Source organism: Chiloscyllium plagiosum, unplaced genomic scaffold, assembly GCF_037043375.1.
Source record: "Chiloscyllium plagiosum isolate Xiang-an unplaced genomic scaffold, Cpla_swu_hap1 HiC_scaffold_55, whole genome shotgun sequence".
NCBI lineage: Eukaryota > Metazoa > Chordata > Chondrichthyes > Orectolobiformes > Hemiscylliidae > Chiloscyllium > Chiloscyllium plagiosum.
This window is the reverse complement of record NW_028270194.1, coordinates 108,486-127,323: the sequence shown is the minus strand read 5'-3', so window position 1 is coordinate 127,323 and position 18,838 is coordinate 108,486. Positions and strand designations below refer to the sequence as shown.

At 55.6% G+C, this 18,838-nt stretch overlaps 9 non-coding genes across 9 annotated transcripts; all 9 read left to right on the top strand.

Annotated features, from left to right (window-relative positions):
- The first annotated feature begins 236 nt into the window (after positions 1-236).
- trnay-gua (transfer RNA tyrosine (anticodon GUA)) lies at positions 237-326 on the top strand. Its single transcript is given in 2 exon segments — positions 237-273; positions 291-326. It is a non-coding gene; the product is annotated as a tRNA-Tyr (tRNA).
- A 3,633-nt stretch (positions 327-3,959) lies between these two features.
- trnay-gua (transfer RNA tyrosine (anticodon GUA)) lies at positions 3,960-4,049 on the top strand. Its single transcript is given in 2 exon segments — positions 3,960-3,996; positions 4,014-4,049. It is a non-coding gene; the product is annotated as a tRNA-Tyr (tRNA).
- A 1,151-nt stretch (positions 4,050-5,200) lies between these two features.
- On the top strand, positions 5,201-5,290 carry trnay-gua (transfer RNA tyrosine (anticodon GUA)). Its single transcript is given in 2 exon segments — positions 5,201-5,237; positions 5,255-5,290. It is a non-coding gene; the product is annotated as a tRNA-Tyr (tRNA).
- Positions 5,291-8,923: 3,633 nt separating this feature from the next.
- Positions 8,924-9,013, top strand: trnay-gua (transfer RNA tyrosine (anticodon GUA)). Its single transcript is given in 2 exon segments — positions 8,924-8,960; positions 8,978-9,013. It is a non-coding gene; the product is annotated as a tRNA-Tyr (tRNA).
- Positions 9,014-12,636: 3,623 nt separating this feature from the next.
- On the top strand, positions 12,637-12,726 carry trnay-gua (transfer RNA tyrosine (anticodon GUA)). The gene is given in 2 exon segments: positions 12,637-12,673; positions 12,691-12,726. It is a non-coding gene; the product is annotated as a tRNA-Tyr (tRNA).
- A 1,151-nt stretch (positions 12,727-13,877) lies between these two features.
- trnay-gua (transfer RNA tyrosine (anticodon GUA)) lies at positions 13,878-13,967 on the top strand. Its single transcript is given in 2 exon segments — positions 13,878-13,914; positions 13,932-13,967. It is a non-coding gene; the product is annotated as a tRNA-Tyr (tRNA).
- Positions 13,968-15,118: 1,151 nt separating this feature from the next.
- trnay-gua (transfer RNA tyrosine (anticodon GUA)) lies at positions 15,119-15,208 on the top strand. Its single transcript is given in 2 exon segments — positions 15,119-15,155; positions 15,173-15,208. It is a non-coding gene; the product is annotated as a tRNA-Tyr (tRNA).
- A 1,151-nt stretch (positions 15,209-16,359) lies between these two features.
- Positions 16,360-16,449, top strand: trnay-gua (transfer RNA tyrosine (anticodon GUA)). The gene is given in 2 exon segments: positions 16,360-16,396; positions 16,414-16,449. It is a non-coding gene; the product is annotated as a tRNA-Tyr (tRNA).
- A 1,151-nt stretch (positions 16,450-17,600) lies between these two features.
- On the top strand, positions 17,601-17,690 carry trnay-gua (transfer RNA tyrosine (anticodon GUA)). Its single transcript is given in 2 exon segments — positions 17,601-17,637; positions 17,655-17,690. It is a non-coding gene; the product is annotated as a tRNA-Tyr (tRNA).
- The last annotated feature ends 1,148 nt before the right edge of the window (positions 17,691-18,838 follow it).

Here is an 18,838-nt window from a genome sequence, read left to right as displayed (position 1 = left end):
CCAAACCCTAACCTGACATGTACATGAAGCTGCGAGTCAGGTACTGTACCGGCAGAATCTGGCAGTTTCGGATCAGCACTCAAGACGATTTCTTCATGCCAGCACTGGCCGAAGCTGTGGAGATCAGCCATTGGCTCAGGATCTCCCAGAGTGACAGATTTTCAGGGAGGCAACGGCGTCACATTAGTGGAGGAGTGCGGCAAAGTATCAGCAAGGGAGAGCCACTGCTGGGCTCTCCTTCGATAGCTCAGCTGGTAGAGCGGAGGACTGTAGTGTGTCGCAAATCTGTCATCCTTAGGTCGCTGGTTCAATTCCGGCTCGAAGGAGCCTCGGCTGCGTTTTTGGAAAGAGTGAGCATTCACCAGCACGCGGGCCACAGCAACACAGATGAGCTGAAAACGCGACACCGCTTTCAGGACACATCAGCACACGCCCTTCCCCCTCTGCAAAGAGCCAGCTGTCTCCGTGCTGCAGCTGACGGCCAGCAGGGTGCCTTTTTTTCAACACAAACGCATGAAAGCACTTTGTGCTCACTGCAACCAAATTAAGTCTTCTATCAGTCAGGCGGGGCCACCCGACGTCACCTCACGCACGTGGTGGCTGCGCCAAGGTTGAAGTCGTTTCGACCTCCAATCAGCAATTGCCATCTCCTCAGCACTTCTTTCCTCGTCCATGTGGCCTTCCGCCTCGCCTGAGTCCACCAGCTGCCGCTGCTGCTCCTCCGACAAGTTGGTTGTTTCAGCGAGACAGGCATCAGCAATGTTTGGTCTCAGCCGTCCGACGGATGAGAGGATTTTCTGCACATCCTGGAGCGTGGCTACTCAGGATCCACTGCGGAAGAAGTCAAAACATGGCCAGTTCACCGACCGGGCGATTAGCTCAAATGGCAGAGTGCATGCGTGAGGTAGTGGGATCAATGCCCGCATTCTTCACTTGCTTTTAAAACTGCAAGTGCACCCACTCACTCAGCTGGTCTGCAGCAGACGGATTACCGTTTGCGTACGCCGCCTCCCTGAGAGTGGTCCCGAAAGATCAAAAGCTTCAAGCGTGAGCGACAGGCAGGTCCTGCTGTTTCAGGGTGCAGCGTAGGAAGAAAGTCGAGCTGCGCAGCGAAGGCAAACGCCTGCGGGTGAAAGTCAGCTCCTTGAAAGGATCATACAGGTGGTGGGTGAGCTGCCTGAGGTCAGCGGGCAGGTCCTGGACGTGTTTGGAGGCAACTTGAACCAGTCGGTAAGCTGCGCCCAAACCCTAACCTGACATGTACATGAAGCTGCGAGTCAGGTACTGTACCGGCAGAATCTGGCAGTTTCGGATCAGCACTCAAGACGATTTCTTCATGCCAGCACTGGCCGAAGCTGTGGAGATCAGCCATTGGCTCAGGATCTCCCAGAGTGACAGATTTTCAGGGAGGCAACGGCGTCACATTAGTGGAGGAGTGCGGCAAAGTATCAGCAAGGGAGAGCCACTGCTGGGCTCTCCTTCGATAGCTCAGCTGGCAGAGCGGAGGACTGTAGTGTGTCGCAAATCTGTCATCCTTAGGTCGCTGGTTCAATTCCGGCTCGAAGGAGCCTCGGCTGCGTTTTTGGAAAGAGTGAGCATTCACCAGCACGCGGGCCACAGCAACACAGATGAGCTGAAAACGCGACACCGCTTTCAGGACACATCAGCACACGCCCTTCCCCCTCTGCAAAGAGCCAGCTGTCTCCGTGCTGCAGCTGACGGCCAGCAGGGTGCCTTTTTTTCAACACAAACGCATGAAAGCACTTTGTGCTCACTGCAACCAAATTAAGTCTTCTATCAGTCAGGCGGGGCCACCCGACGTCACCTCACGCTCGTGGTGGCTGCGCCAAGGTTGAAGTCGTTTCGACCTCCAATCAGCAATTGCCATCTCCTCAGCACTTCTTTCCTCGTCCATGTGGCCTTCCGCCTCGCCTGAGTCCACCAGCTGCCGCTGCTGCTCCTCCGACAAGTTGGTTGTTTCAGCGAGACAGGCATCAGCAATGTTTGGTCTCAGCCGTCCGACGGATGAGAGGATTTTCTGCACATCCTGGAGCGTGGCTACTCAGGATCCACTGCGGAAGAAGTCAAAGCATGGCCAGTTCACCGACCGGGCGATTAGCTCAAATGGCAGAGTGCATGCGTGAGGTAGTGGGATCAATGCCCGCATTCTTCACTTGCTTTTAAAACTGCAAGTGCACCCACTCACTCAGCTGGTCTGCAGCAGACGGATTACCGTTTGCGTACGCCGCCTCCCTGAGAGTGGTCCCGAAAGATCAAAAGCTTCAAGCGTGAGCGACAGGCAGGTCCTGCTGTTTCAGGATGCAGCGTAGGAAGAAAGTCGAGCTGCGCAGCGAAGGCAAACGCCTGCGGGTGAAAGTCAGCTCCTTGAAAGGATCATACAGGTGGTGGGTGAGCTGCCTGAGGTCAGCGGGCAGGTCCTGGACGTGTTTGGAGGCAACTTGAACCAGTCGGTAAGCTGCGCCCAAACCCTAACCTGACATGTACATGAAGCTGCGAGTCAGGTACTGTACCGGCAGAATCTGGCAGTTTCGGATCAGCACTCAAGACGATTTCTTCATGCCAGCACTGGCCGAAGCTGTGGAGATCAGCCATTGGCTCAGGATCTCCCAGAGTGACAGATTTTCAGGGAGGCAACGGCGTCACATTAGTGGAGGAGTGCGGCAAAGTATCAGCAAGGGAGAGCCACTGCTGGGCTCTCCTTCGATAGCTCAGCTGGCAGAGCGGAGGACTGTAGTGTGTCGCAAATCTGTCATCCTTAGGTCGCTGGTTCAATTCCGGCTCGAAGGAGCCTCGGCTGCGTTTTTGGAAAGAGTGAGCATTCACCAGCACGCGGGCCACAGCAACACAGATGAGCTGAAAACGCGACACCGCTTTCAGGACACATCAGCACACGCCCTTCCCCCTCTGCAAAGAGCCAGCTGTCTCCGTGCTGCAGCTGACGGCCAGCAGGGTGCCTTTTTTTCAACACAAACGCATGAAAGCACTTTGTGCTCACTGCAACCAAATTAAGTCTTCTATCAGTCAGGCGGGGCCACCCGACGTCACCTCACGCTCGTGGTGGCTGCGCCAAGGTTGAAGTCGTTTCGACCTCCAATCAGCAATTGCCATCTCCTCAGCACTTCTTTCCTCGTCCATGTGGCCTTCCGCCTCGCCTGAGTCCACCAGCTGCCGCTGCTGCTCCTCCGACAAGTTGGTTGTTTCAGCGAGACAGGCATCAGCAATGTTTGGTCTCAGCCGTCCGACGGATGAGAGGATTTTCTGCACATCCTGGAGCGTGGCTACTCAGGATCCACTGCGGAAGAAGTCAAAGCATGGCCAGTTCACCGACCGGGCGATTAGCTCAAATGGCAGAGTGCATGCGTGAGGTAGTGGGATCAATGCCCGCATTCTTCACTTGCTTTTAAAACTGCAAGTGCACCCACTCACTCAGCTGGTCTGCAGCAGACGGATTACCGTTTGCGTACGCCGCCTCCCTGAGAGTGGTCCCGAAAGATCAAAAGCTTCAAGCGTGAGCGACAGGCAGGTCCTGCTGTTTCAGGGTGCAGCGTAGGAAGAAAGTCGAGCTGCGCAGCGAAGGCAAACGCCTGCGGGTGAAAGTCAGCTCCTTGAAAGGATCATACAGGTGGTGGGTGAGCTGCCTGAGGTCAGCGGGCAGGTCCTGGACGTGTTTGGAGGCAACTTGAACCAGTCGGTAAGCTGCGCCCAAACCCTAACCTGACATGTACATGAAGCTGCGAGTCAGGTACTGTACCGGCAGAATCTGGCAGTTTCGGATCAGCACTCAAGACGATTTCTTCATGCCAGCACTGGCCGAAGCTGTGGAGATCAGCCATTGGCTCAGGATCTCCCAGAGTGACAGATTTTCAGGGAGGCAACGGCGTCACATTAGTGGAGGAGTGCGGCAAAGTATCAGCAAGGGAGAGCCACTGCTGGGCTCTCCTTCGATAGCTCAGCTGGTAGAGCGGAGGACTGTAGTGTGTCGCAAATCTGTCATCCTTAGGTCGCTGGTTCAATTCCGGCTCGAAGGAGCCTCGGCTGCGTTTTTGGAAAGAGTGAGCATTCACCAGCACGCGGGCCACAGCAACACAGATGAGCTGAAAACGCGACACCGCTTTCAGGACACATCAGCACACGCCCTTCCCCCTCTGCAAAGAGCCAGCTGTCTCCGTGCTGCAGCTGACGGCCAGCAGGGTGCCTTTTTTTCAACACAAACGCATGAAAGCACTTTGTGCTCACTGCAACCAAATTAAGTCTTCTATCAGTCAGGCGGGGCCACCCGACGTCACCTCACGCACGTGGTGGCTGCGCCAAGGTTGAAGTCGTTTCGACCTCCAATCAGCAATTGCCATCTCCTCAGCACTTCTTTCCTCGTCCATGTGGCCTTCCGCCTCGCCTGAGTCCACCAGCTGCCGCTGCTGCTCCTCCGACAAGTTGGTTGTTTCAGCGAGACAGGCATCAGCAATGTTTGGTCTCAGCCGTCCGACGGATGAGAGGATTTTCTGCACATCCTGGAGCGTGGCTACTCAGGATCCACTGCGGAAGAAGTCAAAACATGGCCAGTTCACCGACCGGGCGATTAGCTCAAATGGCAGAGTGCATGCGTGAGGTAGTGGGATCAATGCCCGCATTCTTCACTTGCTTTTAAAACTGCAAGTGCACCCACTCACTCAGCTGGTCTGCAGCAGACGGATTACCGTTTGCGTACGCCGCCTCCCTGAGAGTGGTCCCGAAAGATCAAAAGCTTCAAGCGTGAGCGACAGGCAGGTCCTGCTGTTTCAGGGTGCAGCGTAGGAAGAAAGTCGAGCTGCGCAGCGAAGGCAAACGCCTGCGGGTGAAAGTCAGCTCCTTGAAAGGATCATACAGGTGGTGGGTGAGCTGCCTGAGGTCAGCGGGCAGGTCCTGGACGTGTTTGGAGGCAACTTGAACCAGTCGGTAAGCTGCGCCCAAACCCTAACCTGACATGTACATGAAGCTGCGAGTCAGGTACTGTACCGGCAGAATCTGGCAGTTTCGGATCAGCACTCAAGACGATTTCTTCATGCCAGCACTGGCCGAAGCTGTGGAGATCAGCCATTGGCTCAGGATCTCCCAGAGTGACAGATTTTCAGGGAGGCAACGGCGTCACATTAGTGGAGGAGTGCGGCAAAGTATCAGCAAGGGAGAGCCACTGCTGGGCTCTCCTTCGATAGCTCAGCTGGTAGAGCGGAGGACTGTAGTGTGTCGCAAATCTGTCATCCTTAGGTCGCTGGTTCAATTCCGGCTCGAAGGAGCCTCGGCTGCGTTTTTGGAAAGAGTGAGCATTCACCAGCACGCGGGCCACAGCAACACAGATGAGCTGAAAACGCGACACCGCTTTCAGGACACATCAGCACACGCCCTTCCCCCTCTGCAAAGAGCCAGCTGTCTCCGTGCTGCAGCTGACGGCCAGCAGGGTGCCTTTTTTTCAACACAAACGCATGAAAGCACTTTGTGCTCACTGCAACCAAATTAAGTCTTCTATCAGTCAGGCGGGGCCACCCGACGTCACCTCACGCACGTGGTGGCTGCGCCAAGGTTGAAGTCGTTTCGACCTCCAATCAGCAATTGCCATCTCCTCAGCACTTCTTTCCTCGTCCATGTGGCCTTCCGCCTCGCCTGAGTCCACCAGCTGCCGCTGCTGCTCCTCCGACAAGTTGGTTGTTTCAGCGAGACAGGCATCAGCAATGTTTGGTCTCAGCCGTCCGACGGATGAGAGGATTTTCTGCACATCCTGGAGCGTGGCTACTCAGGATCCACTGCGGAAGAAGTCAAAACATGGCCAGTTCACCGACCGGGCGATTAGCTCAAATGGCAGAGTGCATGCGTGAGGTAGTGGGATCAATGCCCGCATTCTTCACTTGCTTTTAAAACTGCAAGTGCACCCACTCACTCAGCTGGTCTGCAGCAGACGGATTACCGTTTGCGTACGCCGCCTCCCTGAGAGTGGTCCCGAAAGATCAAAAGCTTCAAGCGTGAGCGACAGGCAGGTCCTGCTGTTTCAGGGTGCAGCGTAGGAAGAAAGTCGAGCTGCGCAGCGAAGGCAAACGCCTGCGGGTGAAAGTCAGCTCCTTGAAAGGATCATACAGGTGGTGGGTGAGCTGCCTGAGGTCAGCGGGCAGGTCCTGGACGTGTTTGGAGGCAACTTGAACCAGTCGGTAAGCTGCGCCCAAACCCTAACCTGACATGTACATGAAGCTGCGAGTCAGGTACTGTACCGGCAGAATCTGGCAGTTTCGGATCAGCACTCAAGACGATTTCTTCATGCCAGCACTGGCCGAAGCTGTGGAGATCAGCCATTGGCTCAGGATCTCCCAGAGTGACAGATTTTCAGGGAGGCAACGGCGTCACATTAGTGGAGGAGTGCGGCAAAGTATCAGCAAGGGAGAGCCACTGCTGGGCTCTCCTTCGATAGCTCAGCTGGCAGAGCGGAGGACTGTAGTGTGTCGCAAATCTGTCATCCTTAGGTCGCTGGTTCAATTCCGGCTCGAAGGAGCCTCGGCTGCGTTTTTGGAAAGAGTGAGCATTCACCAGCACGCGGGCCACAGCAACACAGATGAGCTGAAAACGCGACACCGCTTTCAGGACACATCAGCACACGCCCTTCCCCCTCTGCAAAGAGCCAGCTGTCTCCGTGCTGCAGCTGACGGCCAGCAGGGTGCCTTTTTTTCAACACAAACGCATGAAAGCACTTTGTGCTCACTGCAACCAAATTAAGTCTTCTATCAGTCAGGCGGGGCCACCCGACGTCACCTCACGCTCGTGGTGGCTGCGCCAAGGTTGAAGTCGTTTCGACCTCCAATCAGCAATTGCCATCTCCTCAGCACTTCTTTCCTCGTCCATGTGGCCTTCCGCCTCGCCTGAGTCCACCAGCTGCCGCTGCTGCTCCTCCGACAAGTTGGTTGTTTCAGCGAGACAGGCATCAGCAATGTTTGGTCTCAGCCGTCCGACGGATGAGAGGATTTTCTGCACATCCTGGAGCGTGGCTACTCAGGATCCACTGCGGAAGAAGTCAAAGCATGGCCAGTTCACCGACCGGGCGATTAGCTCAAATGGCAGAGTGCATGCGTGAGGTAGTGGGATCAATGCCCGCATTCTTCACTTGCTTTTAAAACTGCAAGTGCACCCACTCACTCAGCTGGTCTGCAGCAGACGGATTACCGTTTGCGTACGCCGCCTCCCTGAGAGTGGTCCCGAAAGATCAAAAGCTTCAAGCGTGAGCGACAGGCAGGTCCTGCTGTTTCAGGGTGCAGCGTAGGAAGAAAGTCGAGCTGCGCAGCGAAGGCAAACGCCTGCGGGTGAAAGTCAGCTCCTTGAAAGGATCATACAGGTGGTGGGTGAGCTGCCTGAGGTCAGCGGGCAGGTCCTGGACGTGTTTGGAGGCAACTTGAACCAGTCGGTAAGCTGCGCCCAAACCCTAACCTGACATGTACATGAAGCTGCGAGTCAGGTACTGTACCGGCAGAATCTGGCAGTTTCGGATCAGCACTCAAGACGATTTCTTCATGCCAGCACTGGCCGAAGCTGTGGAGATCAGCCATTGGCTCAGGATCTCCCAGAGTGACAGATTTTCAGGGAGGCAACGGCGTCACATTAGTGGAGGAGTGCGGCAAAGTATCAGCAAGGGAGAGCCACTGCTGGGCTCTCCTTCGATAGCTCAGCTGGCAGAGCGGAGGACTGTAGTGTGTCGCAAATCTGTCATCCTTAGGTCGCTGGTTCAATTCCGGCTCGAAGGAGCCTCGGCTGCGTTTTTGGAAAGAGTGAGCATTCACCAGCACGCGGGCCACAGCAACACAGATGAGCTGAAAACGCGACACCGCTTTCAGGACACATCAGCACACGCCCTTCCCCCTCTGCAAAGAGCCAGCTGTCTCCGTGCTGCAGCTGACGGCCAGCAGGGTGCCTTTTTTTCAACACAAACGCATGAAAGCACTTTGTGCTCACTGCAACCAAATTAAGTCTTCTATCAGTCAGGCGGGGCCACCCGACGTCACCTCACGCTCGTGGTGGCTGCGCCAAGGTTGAAGTCGTTTCGACCTCCAATCAGCAATTGCCATCTCCTCAGCACTTCTTTCCTCGTCCATGTGGCCTTCCGCCTCGCCTGAGTCCACCAGCTGCCGCTGCTGCTCCTCCGACAAGTTGGTTGTTTCAGCGAGACAGGCATCAGCAATGTTTGGTCTCAGCCGTCCGACGGATGAGAGGATTTTCTGCACATCCTGGAGCGTGGCTACTCAGGATCCACTGCGGAAGAAGTCAAAGCATGGCCAGTTCACCGACCGGGCGATTAGCTCAAATGGCAGAGTGCATGCGTGAGGTAGTGGGATCAATGCCCGCATTCTTCACTTGCTTTTAAAACTGCAAGTGCACCCACTCACTCAGCTGGTCTGCAGCAGACGGATTACCGTTTGCGTACGCCGCCTCCCTGAGAGTGGTCCCGAAAGATCAAAAGCTTCAAGCGTGAGCGACAGGCAGGTCCTGCTGTTTCAGGGTGCAGCGTAGGAAGAAAGTCGAGCTGCGCAGCGAAGGCAAACGCCTGCGGGTGAAAGTCAGCTCCTTGAAAGGATCATACAGGTGGTGGGTGAGCTGCCTGAGGTCAGCGGGCAGGTCCTGGACGTGTTTGGTGGCGACTTGAACCAGTCGGTAAGCTGCGCCCAAACCCTAACCTGACATGTACATGAAGCTGCGAGTCAGGTACTGTACCGGCAGAATCTGGCAGTTTCGGATCAGCACTCAAGACGATTTCTTCATGCCAGCACTGGCCGAAGCTGTGGAGATCAGCCATTGGCTCAGGATCTCCCAGAGTGACAGATTTTCAGGGAGGCAACGGCGTCACATTAGTGGAGGAGTGCGGCAAAGTATCAGCAAGGGAGAGCCACTGCTGGGCTCTCCTTCGATAGCTCAGCTGGTAGAGCGGAGGACTGTAGTGTGTCGCAAATCTGTCATCCTTAGGTCGCTGGTTCAATTCCGGCTCGAAGGAGCCTCGGCTGCGTTTTTGGAAAGAGTGAGCATTCACCAGCACGCGGGCCACAGCAACACAGATGAGCTGAAAACGCGACACCGCTTTCAGGACACATCAGCACACGCCCTTCCCCCTCTGCAAAGAGCCAGCTGTCTCCGTGCTGCAGCTGACGGCCAGCAGGGTGCCTTTTTTTCAACACAAACGCATGAAAGCACTTTGTGCTCACTGCAACCAAATTAAGTCTTCTATCAGTCAGGCGGGGCCACCCGACGTCACCTCACGCTCGTGGTGGCTGCGCCAAGGTTGAAGTCCAATCAGCAATTGCCATCTCCTCAGCACTTCTTTCCTCGTCCATGTGGCCTTCCGCCTCGCCTGAGTCCACCAGCTGCCGCTGCTGCTCCTCCGACAAGTTGGTTGTTTCAGCGAGACAGGCATCAGCAATGTTTGGTCTCAGCCGTCCGACGGATGAGAGGATTTTCTGCACATCCTGGAGCGTGGCTACTCAGGATCCACTGCGGAAGAAGTCAAAGCATGGCCAGTTCACCGACCGGGCGATTAGCTCAAATGGCAGAGTGCATGCGTGAGGTAGTGGGATCAATGCCCGCATTCTTCACTTGCTTTTAAAACTGCAAGTGCACCCACTCACTCAGCTGGTCTGCAGCAGACGGATTACCGTTTGCGTACGCCGCCTCCCTGAGAGTGGTCCCGAAAGATCAAAAGCTTCAAGCGTGAGCGACAGGCAGGTCCTGCTGTTTCAGGGTGCAGCGTAGGAAGAAAGTCGAGCTGCGCAGCGAAGGCAAACGCCTGCGGGTGAAAGTCAGCTCCTTGAAAGGATCATACAGGTGGTGGGTGAGCTGCCTGAGGTCAGCGGGCAGGTCCTGGACGTGTTTGGTGGCGACTTGAACCAGTCGGTAAGCTGCGCCCAAACCCTAACCTGACATGTACATGAAGCTGCGAGTCAGGTACTGTACCGGCAGAATCTGGCAGTTTCGGATCAGCACTCAAGACGATTTCTTCATGCCAGCACTGGCCGAAGCTGTGGAGATCAGCCATTGGCTCAGGATCTCCCAGAGTGACAGATTTTCAGGGAGGCAACGGCGTCACATTAGTGGAGGAGTGCGGCAAAGTATCAGCAAGGGAGAGCCACTGCTGGGCTCTCCTTCGATAGCTCAGCTGGTAGAGCAGAGGACAGTAGTGTGTCGCTAATCTGTCATCCTTAGGTCGCTGGTTCAATTCAGGCTCGAAGGAGCCTCGGCTGCATTTTTGGAAAGAGTGAGCATTCACCAGCACGCGGGCCACAGCAACACAGATGAGCTGAAAACGCGACACCGCTTTCAGGACACATCAGCACACGCCCTTCCCCCTCTGCAAAGAGCCAGCTGTCTCCGTGCTGCAGCTGACGGCCAGCAGGGTGCCTTTTTTTCAACACAAACGCATGAAAGCACTTTGTGCTCACTGCAACCAAATTAAGTCTTCTATCAGTCAGGCGGGGCCACCCGACGTCACCTCACGCACGTGGTGGCTGCGCCAAGGTTGAAGTCGTTTCGACCTCCAATCAGCAATTGCCATCTCCTCAGCACTTCTTTCCTCGTCCATGTGGCCTTCCGCCTCGCCTGAGTCCACCAGCTGCCGCTGCTGCTCCTCCGACAAGTTGGTTGTTTCAGCGAGACAGGCATCAGCAATGTTTGGTCTCAGCCGTCCGACGGATGAGAGGATTTTCTGCACATCCTGGAGCGTGGCTACTCAGGATCCACTGCGGAAGAAGTCAAAACATGGCCAGTTCACCGACCGGGCGATTAGCTCAAATGGCAGAGTGCATGCGTGAGGTAGTGGGATCAATGCCCGCATTCTTCACTTGCTTTTAAAACTGCAAGTGCACCCACTCACTCAGCTGGTCTGCAGCAGACGGATTACCGTTTGCGTACGCCGCCTCCCTGAGAGTGGTCCCGAAAGATCAAAAGCTTCAAGCGTGAGCGACAGGCAGGTCCTGCTGTTTCAGGGTGCAGCGTAGGAAGAAAGTCGAGCTGCGCAGCGAAGGCAAACGCCTGCGGGTGAAAGTCAGCTCCTTGAAAGGATCATACAGGTGGTGGGTGAGCTGCCTGAGGTCAGCGGGCAGGTCCTGGACGTGTTTGGAGGCGACTTGAACCAGTCGGTAAGCTGCGCCCAAACCCTAACCTGACATGTACATGAAGCTGCGAGTCAGGTACTGTACCGGCAGAATCTGGCAGTTTCGGATCAGCACTCAAGACGATTTCTTCATGCCAGCACTGGCCGAAGCTGTGGAGATCAGCCATTGGCTCAGGATCTCCCAGAGTGACAGATTTTCAGGGAGGCAACGGCGTCACATTAGTGGAGGAGTGCGGCAAAGTATCAGCAAGGGAGAGCCACTGCTGGGCTCTCCTTCGATAGCTCAGCTGGTAGAGCGGAGGACTGTAGTGTGTCGCAAATCTGTCATCCTTAGGTCGCTGGTTCAATTCCGTGCTCGAAGGAGCCTCGGCTGCGTTTTTGGAAAGAGTGAGCATTCACCAGCACGCGGGCCACAGCAACACAGATGAGCTGAAAACGCGACACCGCTTTCAGGACACATCAGCACACGCCCTTCCCCCTCTGCAAAGAGCCAGCTGTCTCCGTGCTGCAGCTGACGGCCAGCAGGGTGCCTTTTTTTCAACACAAACGCATGAAAGCACTTTGTGCTCACTGCAACCAAATTAAGTCTTCTATCAGTCAGGCGGGGCCACCCGACGTCACCTCACGCACGTGGTGGCTGCGCCAAGGTTGAAGTCGTTTCGACCTCCAATCAGCAATTGCCATCTCCTCAGCACTTCTTTCCTCGTCCATGTGGCCTTCCGCCTCGCCTGAGTCCACCAGCTGCCGCTGCTGCTCCTCCGACAAGTTGGTTGTTTCAGCGAGACAGGCATCAGCAATGTTTGGTCTCAGCCGTCCGACGGATGAGAGGATTTTCTGCACATCCTGGAGCGTGGCTACTCAGGATCCACTGCGGAAGAAGTCAAAACATGGCCAGTTCACCGACCGGGCGATTAGCTCAAATGGCAGAGTGCATGCGTGAGGTAGTGGGATCAATGCCCGCATTCTTCACTTGCTTTTAAAACTGCAAGTGCACCCACTCACTCAGCTGGTCTGCAGCAGACGGATTACCGTTTGCGTACGCCGCCTCCCTGAGAGTGGTCCCGAAAGATCAAAAGCTTCAAGCGTGAGCGACAGGCAGGTCCTGCTGTTTCAGGGTGCAGCGTAGGAAGAAAGTCGAGCTGCGCAGCGAAGGCAAACGCCTGCGGGTGAAAGTCAGCTCCTTGAAAGGATCATACAGGTGGTGGGTGAGCTGCCTGAGGTCAGCGGGCAGGTCCTGGACGTGTTTGGTGGCGACTTGAACCAGTCGGTAAGCTGCGCCCAAACCCTAACCTGACATGTACATGAAGCTGCGAGTCAGGTACTGTACCGGCAGAATCTGGCAGTTTCGGATCAGCACTCAAGACGATTTCTTCATGCCAGCACTGGCCGAAGCTGTGGAGATCAGCCATTGGCTCAGGATCTCCCAGAGTGACAGATTTTCAGGGAGGCAACGGCGTCACATTAGTGGAGGAGTGCGGCAAAGTATCAGCAAGGGAGAGCCACTGCTGGGCTCTCCTTCGATAGCTCAGCTGGTAGAGCGGAGGACTGTAGTGTGTCGCAAATCTGTCATCCTTAGGTCGCTGGTTCAATTCCGGCTCGAAGGAGCCTCGGCTGCGTTTTTGGAAAGAGTTAGCATTCACCAGCACGCGGGCCACAGCAACACAGATGAGCTGAAAACGCGACACCGCTTTCAGGACACATCAGCACACGCCCTTCCCCCTCTGCAAAGAGCCAGCTGTCTCCGTGCTGCAGCTGACGGCCAGCAGGGTGCCTTTTTTTCAACACAAACGCATGAAAGCACTTTGTGCTCACTGCAACCAAATTAAGTCTTCTATCAGTCAGGCGGGGCCACCCGACGTCACCTCACGCACGTGGTGGCTGCGCCAAGGTTGAAGTCGTTTCGACCTCCAATCAGCAATTGCCATCTCCTCAGCACTTCTTTCCTCGTCCATGTGGCCTTCCGCCTCGCCTGAGTCCACCAGCTGCCGCTGCTGCTCCTCCGACAAGTTGGTTGTTTCAGCGAGACAGGCATCAGCAATGTTTGGTCTCAGCCGTCCGACGGATGAGAGGATTTTCTGCACATCCTGGAGCGTGGCTACTCAGGATCCACTGCGGAAGAAGTCAAAACATGGCCAGTTCACCGACCGGGCGATTAGCTCAAATGGCAGAGTGCATGCGTGAGGTAGTGGGATCAATGCCCGCATTCTTCACTTGCTTTTAAAACTGCAAGTGCACCCACTCACTCAGCTGGTCTGCAGCAGACGGATTACCGTTTGCGTACGCCGCCTCCCTGAGAGTGGTCCCGAAAGATCAAAAGCTTCAAGCGTGAGCGACAGGCAGGTCCTGCTGTTTCAGGGTGCAGCGTAGGAAGAAAGTCGAGCTGCGCAGCGAAGGCAAACGCCTGCGGGTGAAAGTCAGCTCCTTGAAAGGATCATACAGGTGGTGGGTGAGCTGCCTGAGGTCAGCGGGCAGGTCCTGGACGTGTTTGGAGGCGACTTGAACCAGTCGGTAAGCTGCGCCCAAACCCTAACCTGACATGTACATGAAGCTGCGAGTCAGGTACTGTACCGGCAGAATCTGGCAGTTTCGGATCAGCACTCAAGACGATTTCTTCATGCCAGCACTGGCCGAAGCTGTGGAGATCAGCCATTGGCTCAGGATCTCCCAGAGTGACAGATTTTCAGGGAGGCAACGGCGTCACATTAGTGGAGGAGTGCGGCAAAGTATCAGCAAGGGAGAGCCACTGCTGGGCTCTCCTTCGATAGCTCAGCTGGTAGAGCGGAGGACTGTAGTGTGTCGCAAATCTGTCATCCTTAGGTCGCTGGTTCAATTCCGGCTCGAAGGAGCCTCGGCTGCGTTTTTGGAAAGAGTGAGCATTCACCAGCACGCGGGCCACAGCAACACAGATGAGCTGAAAACGCGACACCGCTTTCAGGACACATCAGCACACGCCCTTCCCCCTCTGCAAAGAGCCAGCTGTCTCCGTGCTGCAGCTGACGGCCAGCAGGGTGCCTTTTTTTCAACACAAACGCATGAAAGCACTTTGTGCTCACTGCAACCAAATTAAGTCTTCTATCAGTCAGGCGGGGCCACCCGACGTCACCTCACGCACGTGGTGGCTGCGCCAAGGTTGAAGTCGTTTCGACCTCCAATCAGCAATTGCCATCTCCTCAGCACTTCTTTCCTCGTCCATGTGGCCTTCCGCCTCGCCTGAGTCCACCAGCTGCCGCTGCTGCTCCTCCGACAAGTTGGTTGTTTCAGCGAGACAGGCATCAGCAATGTTTGGTCTCAGCCGTCCGACGGATGAGAGGATTTTCTGCACATCCTGGAGCGTGGCTACTCAGGATCCACTGCGGAAGAAGTCAAAACATGGCCAGTTCACCGACCGGGCGATTAGCTCAAATGGCAGAGTGCATGCGTGAGGTAGTGGGATCAATGCCCGCATTCTTCACTTGCTTTTAAAACTGCAAGTGCACCCACTCACTCAGCTGGTCTGCAGCAGACGGATTACCGTTTGCGTACGCCGCCTCCCTGAGAGTGGTCCCGAAAGATCAAAAGCTTCAAGCGTGAGCGACAGGCAGGTCCTGCTGTTTCAGGGTGCAGCGTAGGAAGAAAGTCGAGCTGCGCAGCGAAGGCAAACGCCTGCGGGTGAAAGTCAGCTCCTTGAAAGGATCATACAGGTGGTGGGTGAGCTGCCTGAGGTCAGCGGGCAGGTCCTGGACGTGTTTGGAGGCAACTTGAACCAGTCGGTAAGCTGCGCCCAAACCCTAACCTGACATGTACATGAAGCTGCGAGTCAGGTACTGTACCGGCAGAATCTGGCAGTTTCGGATCAGCACTCAAGACGATTTCTTCATGCCAGCACTGGCCGAAGCTGTGGAGATCAGCCATTGGCTCAGGATCTCCCAGAGTGACAGATTTTCAGGGAGGCAACGGCGTCACATTAGTGGAGGAGTGCGGCAAAGTATCAGCAAGGGAGAGCCACTGCTGGGCTCTCCTTCGATAGCTCAGCTGGTAGAGCGGAGGACTGTAGTGTGTCGCAAATCTGTCATCCTTAGGTCGCTGGTTCAATTCCGGCTCGAAGGAGCCTCGGCTGCGTTTTTGGAAAGAGTGAGCATTCACCAGCACGCGGGCCACAGCAACACAGATGAGCTGAAAACGCGACACCGCTTTCAGGACACATCAGCACACGCCCTTCCCCCTCTGCAAAGAGCCAGCTGTCTCCGTGCTGCAGCTGACGGCCAGCAGGGTGCCTTTTTTTCAACACAAACGCATGAAAGCACTTTGTGCTCACTGCAACCAAATTAAGTCTTCTATCAGTCAGGCGGGGCCACCCGACGTCACCTCACGCACGTGGTGGCTGCGCCAAGGTTGAAGTCGTTTCGACCTCCAATCAGCAATTGCCATCTCCTCAGCACTTCTTTCCTCGTCCATGTGGCCTTCCGCCTCGCCTGAGTCCACCAGCTGCCGCTGCTGCTCCTCCGACAAGTTGGTTGTTTCAGCGAGACAGGCATCAGCAATGTTTGGTCTCAGCCGTCCGACGGATGAGAGGATTTTCTGCACATCCTGGAGCGTGGCTACTCAGGATCCACTGCGGAAGAAGTCAAAACATGGCCAGTTCACCGACCGGGCGATTAGCTCAAATGGCAGAGTGCATGCGTGAGGTAGTGGGATCAATGCCCGCATTCTTCACTTGCTTTTAAAACTGCAAGTGCACCCACTCACTCAGCTGGTCTGCAGCAGACGGATTACCGTTTGCGTACGCCGCCTCCCTGAGAGTGGTCCCGAAAGATCAAAAGCTTCAAGCGTGAGCGACAGGCAGGTCCTGCTGTTTCAGGGTGCAGCGTAGGAAGAAAGTCGAGCTGCGCAGCGAAGGCAAACGCCTGCGGGTGAAAGTCAGCTCCTTGAAAGGATCATACAGGTGGTGGGTGAGCTGCCTGAGGTCAGCGGGCAGGTCCTGGACGTGTTTGGAGGCGACTTGAACCAGTCGGTAAGCTGCGCCCAAACCCTAACCTGACATGTACATGAAGCTGCGAGTCAGGTACTGTACCGGCAGAATCTGGCAGTTTCGGATCAGCACTCAAGACGATTTCTTCATGCCAGCACTGGCCGAAGCTGTGGAGATCAGCCATTGGCTCAGGATCTCCCAGAGTGACAGATTTTCAGGGAGGCAACGGCGTCACATTAGTGGAGGAGTGCGGCAAAGTATCAGCAAGGGAGAGCCACTGCTGGGCTCTCCTTCGATAGCTCAGCTGGTAGAGCGGAGGACTGTAGTGTGTCGCAAATCTGTCATCCTTAGGTCGCTGGTTCAATTCCGGCTCGAAGGAGCCTCGGCTGCGTTTTTGGAAAGAGTGAGCATTCACCAGCACGCGGGCCACAGCAACACAGATGAGCTGAAAACGCGACACCGCTTTCAGGACACATCAGCACACGCCCTTCCCCCTCTGCAAAGAGCCAGCTGTCTCCGTGCTGCAGCTGACGGCCAGCAGGGTGCCTTTTTTTCAACACAAACGCATGAAAGCACTTTGTGCTCACTGCAACCAAATTAAGTCTTCTATCAGTCAGGCGGGGCCACCCGACGTCACCTCACGCACGTGGTGGCTGCGCCAAGGTTGAAGTCGTTTCGACCTCCAATCAGCAATTGCCATCTCCTCAGCACTTCTTTCCTCGTCCATGTGGCCTTCCGCCTCGCCTGAGTCCACCAGCTGCCGCTGCTGCTCCTCCGACAAGTTGGTTGTTTCAGCGAGACAGGCATCAGCAATGTTTGGTCTCAGCCGTCCGACGGATGAGAGGATTTTCTGCACATCCTGGAGCGTGGCTACTCAGGATCCACTGCGGAAGAAGTCAAAACATGGCCAGTTCACCGACCGGGCGATTAGCTCAAATGGCAGAGTGCATGCGTGAGGTAGTGGGATCAATGCCCGCATTCTTCACTTGCTTTTAAAACTGCAAGTGCACCCACTCACTCAGCTGGTCTGCAGCAGACGGATTACCGTTTGCGTACGCCGCCTCCCTGAGAGTGGTCCCGAAAGATCAAAAGCTTCAAGCGTGAGCGACAGGCAGGTCCTGCTGTTTCAGGGTGCAGCGTAGGAAGAAAGTCGAGCTGCGCAGCGAAGGCAAACGCCTGCGGGTGAAAGTCAGCTCCTTGAAAGGATCATACAGGTGGTGGGTGAGCTGCCTGAGGTCAGCGGGCAGGTCCTGGACGTGTTTGGAGGCAACTTGAACCAGTCGGTAAGCTGCGCCCAAACCCTAACCTGACATGTACATGAAGCTGCGAGTCAGGTACTGTACCGGCAGAATCTGGCAGTTTCGGATCAGCACTCAAGACGATTTCTTCATGCCAGCACTGGCCGAAGCTGTGGAGATCAGCCATTGGCTCAGGATCTCCCAGAGTGACAGATTTTCAGGGAGGCAACGGCGTCACATTAGTGGAGGAGTGCGGCAAAGTATCAGCAAGGGAGAGCCACTGCTGGGCTCTCCTTCGATAGCTCAGCTGGTAGAGCGGAGGACTGTAGTGTGTCGCAAATCTGTCATCCTTAGGTCGCTGGTTCAATTCCGGCTCGAAGGAGCCTCGGCTGCGTTTTTGGAAAGAGTGAGCATTCACCAGCACGCGGGCCACAGCAACACAGATGAGCTGAAAACGCGACACCGCTTTCAGGACACATCAGCACACGCCCTTCCCCCTCTGCAAAGAGCCAGCTGTCTCCGTGCTGCAGCTGACGGCCAGCAGGGTGCCTTTTTTTCAACACAAACGCATGAAAGCACTTTGTGCTCACTGCAACCAAATTAAGTCTTCTATCAGTCAGGCGGGGCCACCCGACGTCACCTCACGCACGTGGTGGCTGCGCCAAGGTTGAAGTCGTTTCGACCTCCAATCAGCAATTGCCATCTCCTCAGCACTTCTTTCCTCGTCCATGTGGCCTTCCGCCTCGCCTGAGTCCACCAGCTGCCGCTGCTGCTCCTCCGACAAGTTGGTTGTTTCAGCGAGACAGGCATCAGCAATGTTTGGTCTCAGCCGTCCGACGGATGAGAGGATTTTCTGCACATCCTGGAGCGTGGCTACTCAGGATCCACTGCGGAAGAAGTCAAAACATGGCCAGTTCACCGACCGGGCGATTAGCTCAAATGGCAGAGTGCATGCGTGAGGTAGTGGGATCAATGCCCGCATTCTTCACTTGCTTTTAAAACTGCAAGTGCACCCACTCACTCAGCTGGTCTGCAGCAGACGGATTACCGTTTGCGTACGCCGCCTCCCTGAGAGTGGTCCCGAAAGATCAAAAGCTTCAAGCGTGAGCGACAGGCAGGTCCTGCTGTTTCAGGGTGCAGCGTAGGAAGAAAGTCGAGCTGCGCAGCGAAGGCAAACGCCTGCGGGTGAAAGTCAGCTCCTTGAAAGGATCATACAGGTGGTGGGTGAGCTGCCTGAGGTCAGCGGGCAGGTCCTGGACGTGTTTGGTGGCGACTTGAACCAGTCGGTAAGCTGCGCCCAAACCCTAACCTGACATGTACATGAAGCTGCGAGTCAGGTACTGTACCGGCAGAATCTGGCAGTTTCGGATCAGCACTCAAGACGATTTCTTCATGCCAGCACTGGCCGAAGCTGTGGAGATCAGCCATTGGCTCAGGATCTCCCAGAGTGACAGATTTTCAGGGAGGCAACGGCGTCACATTAGTGGAGGAGTGCGGCAAAGTATCAGCAAGGGAGAGCCACTGCTGGGC